This window comes from Coptis chinensis, chromosome 2, assembly GCF_015680905.1.
Source record: "Coptis chinensis isolate HL-2020 chromosome 2, ASM1568090v1, whole genome shotgun sequence".
Taxonomy (NCBI): Eukaryota; Viridiplantae; Streptophyta; class Magnoliopsida; order Ranunculales; family Ranunculaceae; genus Coptis; species Coptis chinensis.
The window spans coordinates 110,935,621-110,950,551 of record NC_141457.1 but is presented as its reverse complement, the minus strand read 5'-3'; the positions used below and the strand labels follow the sequence as shown (position 1 = coordinate 110,950,551).

The window sequence follows — 14,931 nt, the reverse complement described above, 5'->3', positions numbered from 1 at the left end:
CCAATATATCTCGGATATCTCGCCGATATATCTCAGATATATCGGATATTTCGGAAATTTCAATATTAAGTTATTAACAATTGGTCAAAAAGTCAACTGATATATATCGATTATCTCGGAAATATTGATTATATCGGCGATATAAACTTTCATATCGGAAATTCTGATATATTTCGAAAAAAAGGGGTTCAATATTCGGTGGATATATGTCGGAAATATCGATATCGGTGTACCAATTTACCGAGATATATCGGCGAGATATCGGATATCTAGGCGATATTTTGGGCCATGCTTGAGAGTAGTAGTCCAATACACATGCAAACACTACTATGCATGTCTATGTATACCGCATGTGTATAACACGCATGCAAACACTACTATGCATGTGTAATATCACACATGCACACACCATTATGTATATATGTGTATAATACACATACAAACAGTATTATGCATGTATATTAAAACATGCATACACTTCTTTGCATGTTAATCCGTTGCTAAAATTTGAATCGCCCATTCTCTATAATTAAATATGATTCCCAAAAATTGGTGGAGGCGGATGAATAAAGAAAGAAAAGAGAAAAGTGGTAAAACAAAGTAGAGACACGTTTTTGTCCAAAATCATCAAAATTGAGGGCTGAAATGTCATTGAACAAAAACTATTCTTGAGCCATAATTATATGGCGACCCTAACTAATACCAAAATTAAAACTCTTTGAGGCCATAATTATATGCCGGCCCTAACTAAAACCAAAATTAAAACTCAATATTATACTAATTAGCATTAACGTCATTCCTAACGTCACCTTGCTTATTCCAAATCTATCTATAGTCAAGTAGTTGACTATATATTCCACTCACCCACTGAAGATAATTTCATATCAATCCAAAACAAAATCATTAAGATGGCAAAGATAGAGAAGATGAAGTTGGGTTCTCAAGGCCTTGAGGTTTCTAGACAGGGTCTAGGATGTATGGGGATGTCGGCATTTTACGGTCCTCCAAAGCCTGAATCCGACATGATAGATTTAATTCACCATGCCATCGATACAGGCATTACTTTCCTCGACACATCCGACGTGTACGGTCCATTCACAAATGAAATCCTACTAGGCAAAGCTCTCAAACACATTCGCAACAAAGTGGAGTTAGCTACAAAGTTTGGAGTCCATTTCGGCGATGGGAAAAGGAGCATACGTGGAGATCCTGCTTTTGTTAGAGCAGCCTGTGAAGCTAGTTTGAAGAGGCTACAAGTTGATTGCATCGATCTTTATTACCAACATCGCGTCGATACCGGAGTTCCTATTGAAGTAACGATCGGAGAAATGAAGAAATTAGTTGAAGAAGGGAGAATTAAATATATTGGTTTGTCTGAAGCATCTGCTTCAACAATTAGAAGAGCACATGCGGTGCATCCAATTACTGCTGTACAGTTAGAATGGTCTTTGTGGACAAGAGACGTCGAGGAAGAAATTGTTCCTGTTTGTAGAGAACTTGGTATTGGAATTGTTGCTTATAGTCCTTTAGGAAGGGGGTTTCTTTCCTCAGGTACAAAGCTGGTTGAGAACTTGTCTGAGGGTGATTCCCGGAAGCACCTACCGAGGTTTCAACCTGAGAATCTGGAGCATAACGAACTTATATTCGATCTCGTAAATGAGATAGCTCTTAAAAAGGGGTGCACTCCATCGCAGCTTGCTTTGGCATGGGTTCATCACCAGGGGAATGATGTGTGTCCAATTCCAGGCACTACTAAAATTGAAAATCTCAATCAAAATATTGGTGCTCTATCTGTGAAGCTTTCACCTGAAGAGATGGCTGAGCTTGAAGGTTTAGCTTCGGAAGACGCTGTTAAGGGCGAAAGATATGGAACGGGTATAAGGACTTGGAAGGAATCAGATACTCCGGAATTGTCTTCATGGAAGAGTAAGTGAAGATAATTGATATTGAGAACCAAGGCCCAAAATATCGATATCGATCAATATATCGGTGTACCAAAAAACCGATATATATCGGATATATCAATTATTTTGGTGACTATTCCAAACTATTTAAAATATCGGAAATATCGGACATATAATATCGGAAATATATTGGAAATATCGGATTTATATTAAAAAATGGTCAAAAAGTCAATCGATATATATCGTAAATATCGGATATATCGATTATATCGGCGATATAACGTTTTATATCGGAAATTCCGATATATATCGGAAAAAAAAGAGTTCTATATTCGGTGGATATATATCGGAAATATCGATGTCGGTGTACCAAAATACCGATATATGTCGGCGATATATCGGATATATCGGCGATATTTTGGTCCATGTTGAGAACTGGCTTTACAAGTTTTGGTGATGTGTGCCTACTTTTCTTTACGTTCAGTGTGAGCATTAGTGTGCATTTTTTTTGTTTCAATAAAGCAGTATGTTTATGCGAACAAACTCTTGGATTTTTAATTTAATTTCGTACCTAATTATCTGCAATGGACGATATCTAATTAACTCTTGGATATCTAATATTTTCCATTTTTAATTAACTCTTGGATATCTAATATTATCGATAAACATTTGAAAATTCCTCTGAGAAGGACAGCTACTGCTTCCCTGATTGTTTTCATTTAACTGCTCCCTCTTGAATTCAATGGACTGTAGTCCATTTGTTTTCTCTGATATGCATTTGTGAATGTCTTCTTTGCTGATGACCCCATTTTTGTTGGGGTTTAACACCGATATCAATCGATCCTCACTACATAGATAATTTGTATTTGAACACAATTCAACTCCAGACAAATTCTAAATATTTCCTACAACCAAACTAACATGTCCAACTCGCTAAACAACTATTAACAACATATAATAATGTAAAGCAGTAAAAGTATACCACAACACAAAAATTTAACGTGGTTCGGCCAATAGTGCCTACTTCCACAAGAGCTAGTCCTTTATAAAGCGGGAAGAAAGATTACAATCACTCTTTGCAGTCTCTCACCTTACTAGATCACTTATCTTTCTTTACAGGGTTGTATCTCTGTAAATGTTATCTCTCAATCTTGATTGCTTTCAAGATTGGGTTTCTCTATTTGTTCTTGTGTATTTTCGTGTCTCTTCTGAGTCATAGGTTTTGCCAAAAACCCCAACCCTTATTGCAAACTCGCGGTCCACAAAAATAGAATTCTTCGAAAATAAGCATGGTTGGCGTGGTGTCAGGCAAAGGCTAAGTCGAGCACCGGTCGCTACAAGAAGAGCACGAAGTCGACCAAGGCATGAGCGCGGGTTACGCATTAAGCAAGCCTATTCTGAGCATGTGCTCTTCTAATTGTTGAAGCAGATGCTTCGGACAAACCAATATATTTAATTCTCCCTTCTTCAACTAATTTCTTCGGTTCTCCCATCGTTACTTCAATAGGAACTCCGGTGATCGACCGATGTTGGTAATAAAGATCGATGCAATCAACTTGTAGCCTCTTCAAACTAGCTTCACAGGCTGCTCTAACAAAAGCGGGATCTCCACGCATCGCCATTTTACCAATTACAAAATTGGCCAAATCGGTACCCAAACTTTGTAGCTAACTCCACTTTGTTGCGAATGTCTTTGAGAGCTTTGCCTAGGAGGATTTCACTTGTGAATGGACCGCATTACCGCGTCGATGTGTCGAGGAAAGTAATGCCTTTATTGATGGCATGGTGAATTAGATCTATCATGTCGGATTCGGGCTTTGCAGGACCGTAAATTGCCGACATCCCCATACATCCTAGACCTTGTCTAGAAACCTCAAGGCCTTGAGAACCCAATTTCATCTTCTCTATCTTTGCCATCTTTACTATGATTTTGTTTTGGATTGATCTGAAATTATCTTCAGTGGGTGAGTGGAATATATAGTCAACTACTCAACTATAGATTTGGAATAAGCAATGTGACGTTTGGAATGACGTTAATGCTAATTAGTACAATATCGAGTTTTAATTTTGGTTTTAGTTAGGGCCGGCATATAATTATGGCCTCAAGGAGTTTTAATTTTGGTATTAGTTAGGGTCGCCATAATTTCCATATGGCTAAAGGATAGTTTTTGTTAAATGACATTTCAGCCCTCCACTTTGATGATTTTGGACGAAAACGTGTCTATGACACGTTTCACCACTTTTCTCTTTTCTTTCCTTATTCATCAGCCTCCACCAGTTGTTGGGAATCATATTTAATTATAGAGAATGGGCGATTCAATTTTTAGCAACGAATTTACCTGCAAAGAGGTGTATATATGTTTTAATGCACATGCATAATACTGTTTGCATGTGTATTATACACATATATACATAATGGTGTGTGCATGTGTGATATACATATGCATAGTAGTGTTTGCATGCGTGTTATACACATGTGTAATGATATTTGCATGTCTGTTATACAAATACATAATGGTGTGTGCATGTTGGTATATATACATATGCATAGTAGTGTTTGCATGTGTATTGGACTACTACTTTCAAGTCCCAACTTAAAAATATTATTGACGACAACAATATTGAAATCGAGATAAATCACACGATTAATTAACATAATATTCAAACATTTGAATAGGAAATTCTATTGTTGTTCAATTGTTTGTTGAACCAGTGTCGAAATCAACCCAATTATTCTTCAATCAACAATAACTTAGAATTGGAAAGTGAAAAAAAATAGATTGCAAAGTGAGAAGAGTGTTTGTCATGAGAGAATAAGATGTTTTCTCACATCTTAAATCCCTAATCACAACACACAAACCAACTAGCTCAAATATGGAAACAACTAGATCTCAAAAACACTTACAAGTTTATAGTTGAAGTGTTTTTTTTTAGATGGAGAAGAAGGTAGATGTTTATCAGGAGAGAATAAAGTGTTTGATGAGAGAATAAGGAATTGATTGATAGAAGTGAAATTTGGGGTGTAAAAAAGACCCTCAAGCCCTCGGCCCTCACGTTTTGAGGGGAGGGTAAGGGCCTACATGTGAAAGCATGAGGGCGGCACTTAGCCCGACCTTCAAAGGCCCTTACAAGGCCCACATTAAGGCCCTCACAACTTTTTTATGTAATTTTATTTATATTTTGTTAAAAAGTACATAATTGTATAAATAGCAAATTGAAAAATATGGTTTACATAAGTTAGTGCTTTGTGTAGGCTCCTACAACGTCACATGAAAAATCTAGTTTAAAATAACAAATTGTTCCATTATTGGGATATGAACCTGGGTCACTTCTTCATGTATAAGCAATAATAAAATATAAATCAGAGTGATGTGATATGATCCTTGGTATATAGTAATGAAGTTAATCAACTTCAACTAATCAAACACAAGTTATTCTACAACCTACAACCTACAACACCATATCATATTTTTGGTCTCATATACATTTCTTATTGATTCATGGAATACAACGACACATAAAACCTAAGAACTAAATTTTTGAATATTACTATCTTACAAATTTTATCCAAATTATTAACCAAAGTCAAGATTGAGAAAACCTATTATTTAAACTTAACGTGATAATTACTTTATCATGTATCAATTTAGCAAGATTATACTGTAAATAAAGAGTTTAAGATAGTAATCAAATCCGGCTCTCTAGCCCGGCCCTAAAACCTATCCCTCAATTCTCTAAAGAGAGGGCTGAGGTGAGGTTAGGGATTCACAAATTTAGCATTGCCCCTCATAGGCCCGCCCCTCACTACATGAGAGGGTCTAGTCGGCCCGCCCCTCAAGTCATACAGGGTTCTTGGTTTGAGTCGTAAACTTAATCTAAGAATTGCTTAATTGTTCTGTCGTTGTTGTTGTTGTTGTTGTTTTTATTTGATCATTCATAATTATGCTATTGTCCTCTTTCTTGGATTAGTATTTGTGCACATACAATCGTCTCCATGTCATAACAGAATATCACAAAATATATTGCGTTAGGCGAAAACAGTTAATTGCATTTTAGCTTCAACACCAACTATCATTCCAAACATGGCACAAGGACTCCAGAGACCAGAGTGTTTGGAGAAAACACTCTTAGGCCTCCACTGCAAATTTGTTTATTAGTGTTTGCACTTATGTCGCATGTGTGCATCTCAACAAACATATTGACGTGCAATTTGCGCATAATCCCTCTCTCCCATGGTTAGTTGGTTTTGCGGTGAAACACAACTTCAATTGTGCTATGATGATTTGAATTCAATCCTGTGTACTTTTCAACATCTACTACCACTCCTATAAGATTTGTTGTTGTCCAACTATAAATGGAAAACCCTGATATCTAGAGAAGGCGGTAAAGTAAGTGTTTCCCAGAATCCTAGTTCATTTCACTAGTTAGAAAACGATGTATATTACATAACCAACTCCGTTCCAAATGTTCGAACGAGTTTATATTTAGGAGGATAAAACTTGTCATTCAGAAAGGATTTGCGGCACAGCTTGTTCCACGCTTGTCTTAATTATTTGTAAAACTCGTTATTAATAAAATTTTCACTTGGTTGAAAGAATAATAACAAACTCCCTTCGAAATGCCTCTCATGGTCCTCCCATGGTCAACCACATCCATGCTAACGACCTTGGAGCCCCCATTATTGCAACAACTAAATTTGCCCACAATCGATTGCTCCTGTCCATGGATGTTGATATTAGATTATTAGGATCCATAGTGAGTTTTATCTTTGATGGAAACCTATGTAGGAAATGTGGCGAAGACAAGCAGGGTTTGGAGCACACTTGCATCCAATGGCAAACTGAAGCTAGATGCTTCAATTATCTAGGGTTTCATTTGGAAACCTATCCGTGTTAGCTAAGCAAATGGAGAACATTGTGACAAAGTGGAAGCGAATTAAAAGTTAAGGTATGAGAAAAAACTCTGCAAATTTTTATTATTAACGATTGATTCCTCTGTTTACTCCTTTTACAGAGTAATTGAAATAGAAATGCAATTAAAAGTATACTAATGCCTAATCTATGACTCACAATCTATTTAGGAATAGCTAAATCATAAAGACTAATTATATCATAATTCTAGAACTACAAAAAAAAAAAAAAAAAAAAAAAAAAAAAAAAATAGAAACCTAATACTACCTTATTGTCTTGCATCATATTGTAATGAAGTTACAAAATATGAAGTTACAGACGGCTCGGGTAAATTACAAATTGGGTATAGAACCAAATGGATAGGAGGGGATAGCAGGGCGATGGTGCTAGCAGTGTGATGGTGGTCTCAAGCAAACGTATTGTAACACCCAGCCATAACGTGCTTCTTAATTCAGTGCGAGTGGATTAAAGTGTTAGAGGCAATTGCCACTAGCATGCCGTTGATTTCAATACCATTATTGACGGATCAACCAACCAATGCAAAGTTTTTAGTGGATGTATTTGAGGTTGGTGTAAAACTGTAAAAGCTTAATTAAGAGGGTGAAGATTGTTGGCGTTATCCCTCACATGAGGAGAAAAGGTGTTATGCTTGCGTGCATAAGCCTGAGAGCCGACCAGCTCGAGAATAATTGGCTTAAAAAGCGCCCCCCACATGCCTTGGTCGACTTCCAGTGCTCTTCAAATGACGGAGTGCTTTCGACTTGCCTTTGCCTAAGCGGCCCGCACCCATGCCTATTTTTCAGAGAATTCTATTTTTGTGAACCGCGAGTTTGCAATAAGGGTTGGGGTTTTTGGCAAAGCCTATGACTCAGAAGAGACACGAAAATACACAAGAACAAAGAGAGAAACCCAATCTTGAAAGCAATCAAGATTGAGAGATAACCTTTACAGAGATACAACCCTGTAAAGAGAGAGAAGTGATGTAGTAAGGTGAGAGACTGCAAAGAGTGATTGTAATCTTTGTTCCCACTTTATAAATGACTAGCTCTTGTGGAAGTAGGCACCATTGGCCGAACCACGTTAAATCTTTGTGTTGTGGTATTCTTTTACTGCTTTACATTATTATATGTTGTTAATAGTTGTTTAGCGAGTTGGGCATGTTAGTTTGGTTGTAGGAAATATTTAGAATTTGTCTGGAGTTGAATTGTGTTCAAATACAAGTTATCTATGTAGTGGGGATCGATTGATATCGGTGTTAAACCCCAACAAGTGGTATTAGAGCCTTGGTTAGAATAGCCTAGGGTGTTATCCGAATCTTGGTCATAGGGTATTTGACAAAATTCCTGAGAGAAGATTTGAGGTTAAATAACTTGTAGAAATGAATCATTCGAACAACACTTCGCATGACGAAGTCTTAATAGGAAGAACTACAACATTTGGAAAGCCAAGATGGAAGACTTACTCTAGTGCAAGGACTTGGCACAACCCATTGAGAATGGGGAAGAAAAATCGGAAGCGGTTGCTTTGACTGAGTGGAACAAGCTTGACAGAAAAGCGATTGGGTACATTCGACAGTGGATTAACGAAAGGGTCTTTCAACATGTATCCCAAGAGACAACAGCTTTTGGCTTGTGGAAGAAACTCGAAGACCTCTATAAGAGGAAGTCAGGCGGAAACAAAGTGATGCTCATTAAGAAGTTTGCCAACACGAAGTACCAAGAAGGTTCTTCAATGTCTGAGCATCTTAATGAAGTACAGAATACCATCAATCAGCTGCATTTGATGAAGATCAACATGGGAGACGAAGTTGAGGCTTTGTTTCTATTAAACTCTCTACCCGAAAGTTGGGAGACATTAGCAGTTTCTCTTCCGCGGCCAATGATGGAATTATCTCTATGGAGATGGCGACCGCATCACTGTTGAATGAGGAGACTAGAAGGAGTACAAGAAACAGCTCCTCTCACTCAGAGATCCTTGTCACAGAGAAATGGGGGAGAGGTAGAAGTAGAAAACCATCTCATAGAGGTGATGACAGAAGCTAATCTAGGGGTGACGCTATAACTCCTAAGGCTGAGAGGCAATGTTACTACTGTGCCACCAAATGCCACTTCAGATATGAGTGCAGAACAGTGAAGAGGGATGAGAAGAATAACTGTGTCCATAAAGACATGGTAAAGAGGAAACGAAACGGACGCATAATACCCGCATTATTCGAGACCTAGTTGGAATTGTGTCAGACTGTGGTGTGTGCTGTCTTAGTATCTTAGGCCAGGATACAGAGTGGGTGATAGATACAGGAGCATCCTATCACGTCACACCGCACAGGGGATTTTTCATTACCTACAGCTGTGGTGAATATGGTGAAGTAAAGATGGATAACATTGGAGTCTTGAAGATTATAGGCATTGGTGATGTTCATATAGAAACCAATGTCGGCTACACCTTGACACTCAAGGATGTTAGACATGTCCCTGACATTCGTCTAAGCCTAATTTATGCTAGGAAGTTAGATGATGATGGCTTTGCAAACTCGTTTGGTAACGGGGTATGGAAACTGAGCAGAGGTTCCACTGTAGTAGCCAGAGGAAAGAAAACTTGCTCTCTTTATAAAACATAGGCTAGTTTGTGTAAAGCAGAAGTAAATGCGGCAGAAGAAGAAACTTCCTCCGAACTGTGGCATAAGAGACTATGTCATATGGGCAAAAAAAGATTGGAAGTTCTTGCTAAGCAGAAGGCCTTGCCAGACATCAAAGGTACGGTACTTATTTAAATAGATGTACTCACTGTTTGGTAGGAAAACAACACAGGGTGTCTTTCCAAAGATTTTCGTCTCACAGAAAGGACATTGTCCTTAAACTAGTGCACACAGACTTATGTGGTCCTATAAAAGTAAAGTCCCACAAGGGAGCTTTATACTTCGTGACTTTCATTGATGATGTGTCAAGAAAGGTATGGGCCTATAGTCTGAAGACTAAGGATGAAGTACTTGACATGTTTGAGAAATTCCACAGTATGGTAGAAAAAGAGACTGGGAAGTTGTTGAAGTGTATTCACTCAGATAATGGGGGTGAGTACATAGGGCCATTTGAAGAGTATTGCCAAAGTCATGGGATTAAGCCATGAGCGCGGTCGTTCCCAAAGACACCTCTGCAACATAATGGAATAGTAGAGAGAATGAACCGTACTATTGTAGAGATGATGAGATGCATGTTGTCTCACTCTAAGCTACTTATATGTGATCAACCTATCATTGTCAAAGCCTCTCAATAATGATTATCCGCAGGAGAGAGTATGGTCAGCAGAGAAGTTGATTTTGGATACTTGAGGGTATTTGGGTGCAGGACATTTGTGCATATTCCAAAGGATAAGAGATCCAAACTTGACGACAAAACCAAGCAGTACATTTTTCTGGGTTATGGGGATGAGAAGTTTGGTTACAAACTCTATGATCCAATTAACAAGAAGTTAATCCGAAGTCGAGATGTGGTGTTCTTGGAATATCAAATCATAGCTGATTTTGAGGAGGGTGAGAAGCTACAAGCTTTCACTAATGATCTTGTTGATGCAGAACCAGAAGTTCCTACTGTGGAACATGCATAAGGCATTGAGAATGCAGAGAACCATGGGCATGAAGCTCATAATGAGAATCCTATTGCTCATGATGGGATAGAATCTATTGATATAGAAGATGCATATGAGATGCATGAACCACCACCAAAGCAAGCAGAAGTGCATCCTCCTGAGGCACCAGCAGATGGGGCAAGGAGGTCAGACAGAGAGAGACTAGCTTCAACCAGGTATCCACCACATACGTATGTGCTACTATCAGATGGTGGAGAACATATGTACTATCAAGAGGCACTTGAAGGTACAGACAAAGAGAAGTGGTTGAAGGTCATGCATGACGAGATGTATTCTTTGCATAAGAATCACACTTATGAGTTAGTTGAGAAACCCACAGGAAGGAAAGTTCTCAAGAATAAGTGGATTTACAAAGTCAAGCATGAGGAGAACAATCCACACCCAAGGCACAAAGCTCACCTTGTTGTGAAGGGATTTGGTCAAAAGAAATGGATTGACTTTGATGAGATTTTCTCTCATGTAGTGAAGATGACTTCTATCCGGGTGGTATTGGGTATAGCCGCAAGTATGAACCTAGAGATTGAGTAACTAGATGTCAAGACAGCTTTTCTTCATGGAGACCTTGAAGAAAATGTCTACATGGACCACCCAGAGGGGTTTGAGGGCAAAGACAAGGAGCACCTAGTATGCAAGCTGATAAAGAGTTTGTATGGGTTGAAGCAAGCACCGAGACAGTGGTACATAAAGTTTGATTCCTTTATGGCGAAGCAAGGATACAAAAAGTCTGCTTCTGATCATTGTGTATTTGTTTAGAGATTTCCAGATGGAGATTTCATAGTGCTTTTGTTGTATGTGGATGATATGTTGATAGTTGGCCCAAACATCAACAAGATATCCAAGCTAAAGAAAGACTTGAGTAAGTCCTTTGAGATGAAGGATTTGGGTCAAGCAAGGCAGATACTTGGGATGCGGATCACTCGTGACAGAAAGAGTGAGAAGGTGTGGCTTTCTCAAGAAAGTTACATTGAGAAAGTGTTGAAGAGATTCAACATGGATCAAGCGAAGTCAGTCAGTTGTCCGCTTGGTGGTCAGTTCCGCATGAGCAGAGTCAGATGGAAAATATTTCTTATGCATCCGCATGCCGGGCGGCTTAATGTAATGCAATGGTGTGTACAAGACGGGATATTGCTTTCGCCGTGGGCGTTGTAAGTCGTTTTCTGTCAAATCCGGGAAAATAGCATTGAAAAGGTGTTAAGTGGATATTGAGATATCTCAAGGGAACTTCCAAATCATGTTTGTGCTTTGGTGGAAGTAATCCCTTACTTCAAGGCTACACTGATGCAGGCATGGCAGGTGATGTTGACTTGATGAAGTCTACCTCCGGTTATCTGGTTCCTTTTGCAGGGGGAGCAATTTCTTGGCAATCAAAGTTGCAAAAGTGTGTTACTCTCTACTACGTAGGTTTAGTATATTGCGGCCCACCGAAAGTGTTGCAAAGAGATGCTATGGATGAAGATGTTCTTCGACGAACTAGGGCTAAAGCGTAAAACAGTTTGTAGTTCTATGTGACGGTCGGAAATTTCATCCATCCATTTGCAAGAATATGAGTTTCCATTCTAGATCCAAGTACATACATGTCGCTATATCATTGGATTAAAGTACTTCGAAGACAAGCATTTGTGGTATCGAGAAGATCCATACCAACAAGAACGGGTCGGATATGATGACCAAAGTCTTACCGAAAGGTAAGTTTGATATTTGTTATCCTACCGCCAGAATGGTAGCAGACTCTCCTCTGCTGATTTGGAAATTGCATGGAGGTATCCCTCCTCACCGCTCGAGGGGGAGATTGTTGGCGTTATCCCTCACATGAGGAAAAAAGGTGTTATGCTTTATAGCATAAAGCCCCGACCAGCCGCCGCCAAATAAAACTTGCTTAAGGCGCAACCCGCGCTCATGCCTTGGTCGACTTCTAGGTCTTCTTCACGACCGGCGCGACTTGGCTTTGCCTTGCCTGCTTCCGCCATGCTTATTTTCGAAGAATTCTATTTTTGTGGACCGCGAGTTTGCAATAAAGGTTGGGGTTTTTGGCAAAACCTATGACTCAGAAGAGACACAAAAATACACAAGAACAAATAGAGAAACCCAATCTTGAAAGCAATCAAGATTGAGAGATAACATTTACAGAGATACAACCCTGTAAAGAAAGAGGAGTGATCTAGTAAGGTGAGAGACTGCAAAGAGTGATTGTAATCTTCCTTCCCGCTTTATAAAGGACTAGCTCTTGTGGAAGTAGGCACTATTGGCCGAACCACGTTAAATTTTTGTGTTGTGGTATACTTTTACTGCTTTACATTATTATTTGTTGTTAATAGTTGTTTAACGAGTTGGGCATGTTAGTTTGGTTGTAGGAAATATTTAGAATTTGTCTAGAGTTGAATTATGTTCAAATACAAATTATTTGTGTAGTGGGGATCGATTGATATCGGTGTTAAACCCCAACAAAAATGGGGTCGTCAGCAAAGAAGACATTCACAAATGCATATCAGAGAAAACAAATGGACTACAGTCCATTGAATTCAAGAGGGAGCAGTTAAATGAAAACAATCAGGGAAGCAGTAGCTGTCCTTCTCAGAGGAATTTTCAAATGTTTATCGATAATATTAGGGTCTTTTTGTAGTACGTCACACTATAATAGGGCATATTTGAGTTTAGTCACACGAAGTTCAAATATTTGATTTTAGTCACACTCTGTCAACTTTTTCTCGTCTCAATCATTTAGTCAACGTATTTGACTAAGTCAAACCGTATATTGACCGTATATATATACATAACCCTCCCCTTTTTAATACAATCCATCATCACTCACCACTATACTCGAGGACAATCTCAGTGGTAGAAAACAAATAATTGTTGGGAGAAGTATAAGTCGTTGGGTCAACCTCCAAATATATCAACTCTAACAATCTCTCGAATTGCGATCAGTTAAAGGGGTCAATGCTACCGCCTTTGCCACTTTCTTCTTTTAGCAGAGAGCTACAGAGTTATCCAGCTGAAGAAGATCATAAATCCATTTCAAGTTCTTGTACTAATCATATAACAACTGTACTTCAAAGTTCAAACATCCCCAGGTGTAGACATTATCAAGTCAAGCAGAAGAAATGCTTCACTGGACTTGAAATCCATAACGACTTGCAATAACTGCAAGCCTGCAACTATCAGTAGTGAAACTGAAATCTGTAACAAAATTGGGAAGAATTTGATCAGTAGCACAGCTCCTCCATCCGATTCTCATTCGTCAGTTCAATCACATTCGAAGAACAAAGGACCACTTCTTTCAAGGTTATTCCCTCGACTAAGGAAGAAGAACAAGAGTGAAGCATCACCTAATCGAGTAGAATCTGAGGCAGCTTCACAAACTTTCAAGGACATGGGGATAATGTCAATGGAATCCTTAAAGAAAGAATTGATGGAAGCCAATGAAAGTAGAGACGCAGCTTTGATGGAGGTTTCATAAATGAAATATTCCTTGGGTGAGTTGAAAGATAAGCTAGAGCACCTAGAGACTTATTGTGAAGAGCTCAACAAGGCTTTGAAGCAAGCAGTACAAGGGAGGGATAGCCAGGTCCTTGAGCGACTAGGAGAAATGCCCAAGATAGGGAAATCGGTCAATGAGCAGAAAGATGGTGTCATGCTCCTGAGCTGAGTCATGAAGTGATGGTAGAAGGTTTCTTGCAGATAGTATCAGAAGCAAGGTTATCAGTTAAGCAATTTTGCAGGACTCTTGTCAGTCAGATTGAACAAGCAGATAGCAACTTAATGGAGAAATTAAACTTACTTCTTCACCCATATAGACTGAATATGAACTCAAGGCACTCAAAAGTGGTATTGTATCATTTGGAAGCTCTTATAAACCAATCACTGTACCAAGACTTTGAAAACTGTATTTTCCAGAAGCACATACCTTTTGAGGAGAAGTTAACAAATTGCGATCTCTCTTTGTCCCTGCCTCTTAACTTCTTTCAAATGCCATTAATTCCCAATTGGATGTGAGTAATTTTGAAGAATGTTTTGTTTTGTTTCGGGAACCATTAACCCTAGTTTTGTTTGTTGAGTACCTAATTTAATTGACTTTCGATATTCATCGAGATTCAAGTTGTTAGACCAGATTGATAGAATTTGTTTTCTACCAATGAGATTGTCCTCGAGTATAGTGGTGAGTGATGATGGATTGTATTAAAAAAAAAAAAAAAAAAGGTTATGTATATATATACGGTCAATGTACTGTTTGACTTAGTCAAATACGTTGACTAACAGATTGAGACAGAAAAGTTGACAGAGTGTGACTAAAATCAAATATTTGAACTTCGTGTGACTAAACTCAAATATGCCCTATTATAGTGTGACTTACTACAAAAAGACCCATAATATTATATATCCAAGAGTTAATTAAAAATGGAAAATATTAGATATCCAAGAGTTAATTAGATATCGTCCATTGCAGATAATTGGGTACGAAATTAAATTAAAAATCC

At 38.4% G+C, this 14,931-nt stretch overlaps 1 protein-coding gene and 3 pseudogenes across 2 annotated transcripts in view; 2 read left to right on the top strand and 2 right to left on the bottom strand.

Moving 5' to 3' along the window:
- The window catches only part of LOC147520595 (uncharacterized), a 52,749-nt gene that overhangs the window by 8,086 nt on the left and 29,732 nt on the right, over window positions 1-14,931 (bottom strand). The gene's annotated exons all lie outside the window — the stretch shown is intronic.
- LOC147520603 (putative aldo-keto reductase 2 pseudogene) lies at window positions 846-2,447 on the top strand (annotated as a pseudogene). The gene has a single exon (XR_015212716.1). The product of XR_015212716.1 is annotated as a putative aldo-keto reductase 2 pseudogene (transcript).
- Window positions 3,262-3,891, bottom strand: LOC147520602 (auxin-induced protein PCNT115 pseudogene; annotated as a pseudogene).
- LOC147520601 (IRK-interacting protein-like) lies at window positions 13,276-14,449 on the top strand (annotated as a pseudogene).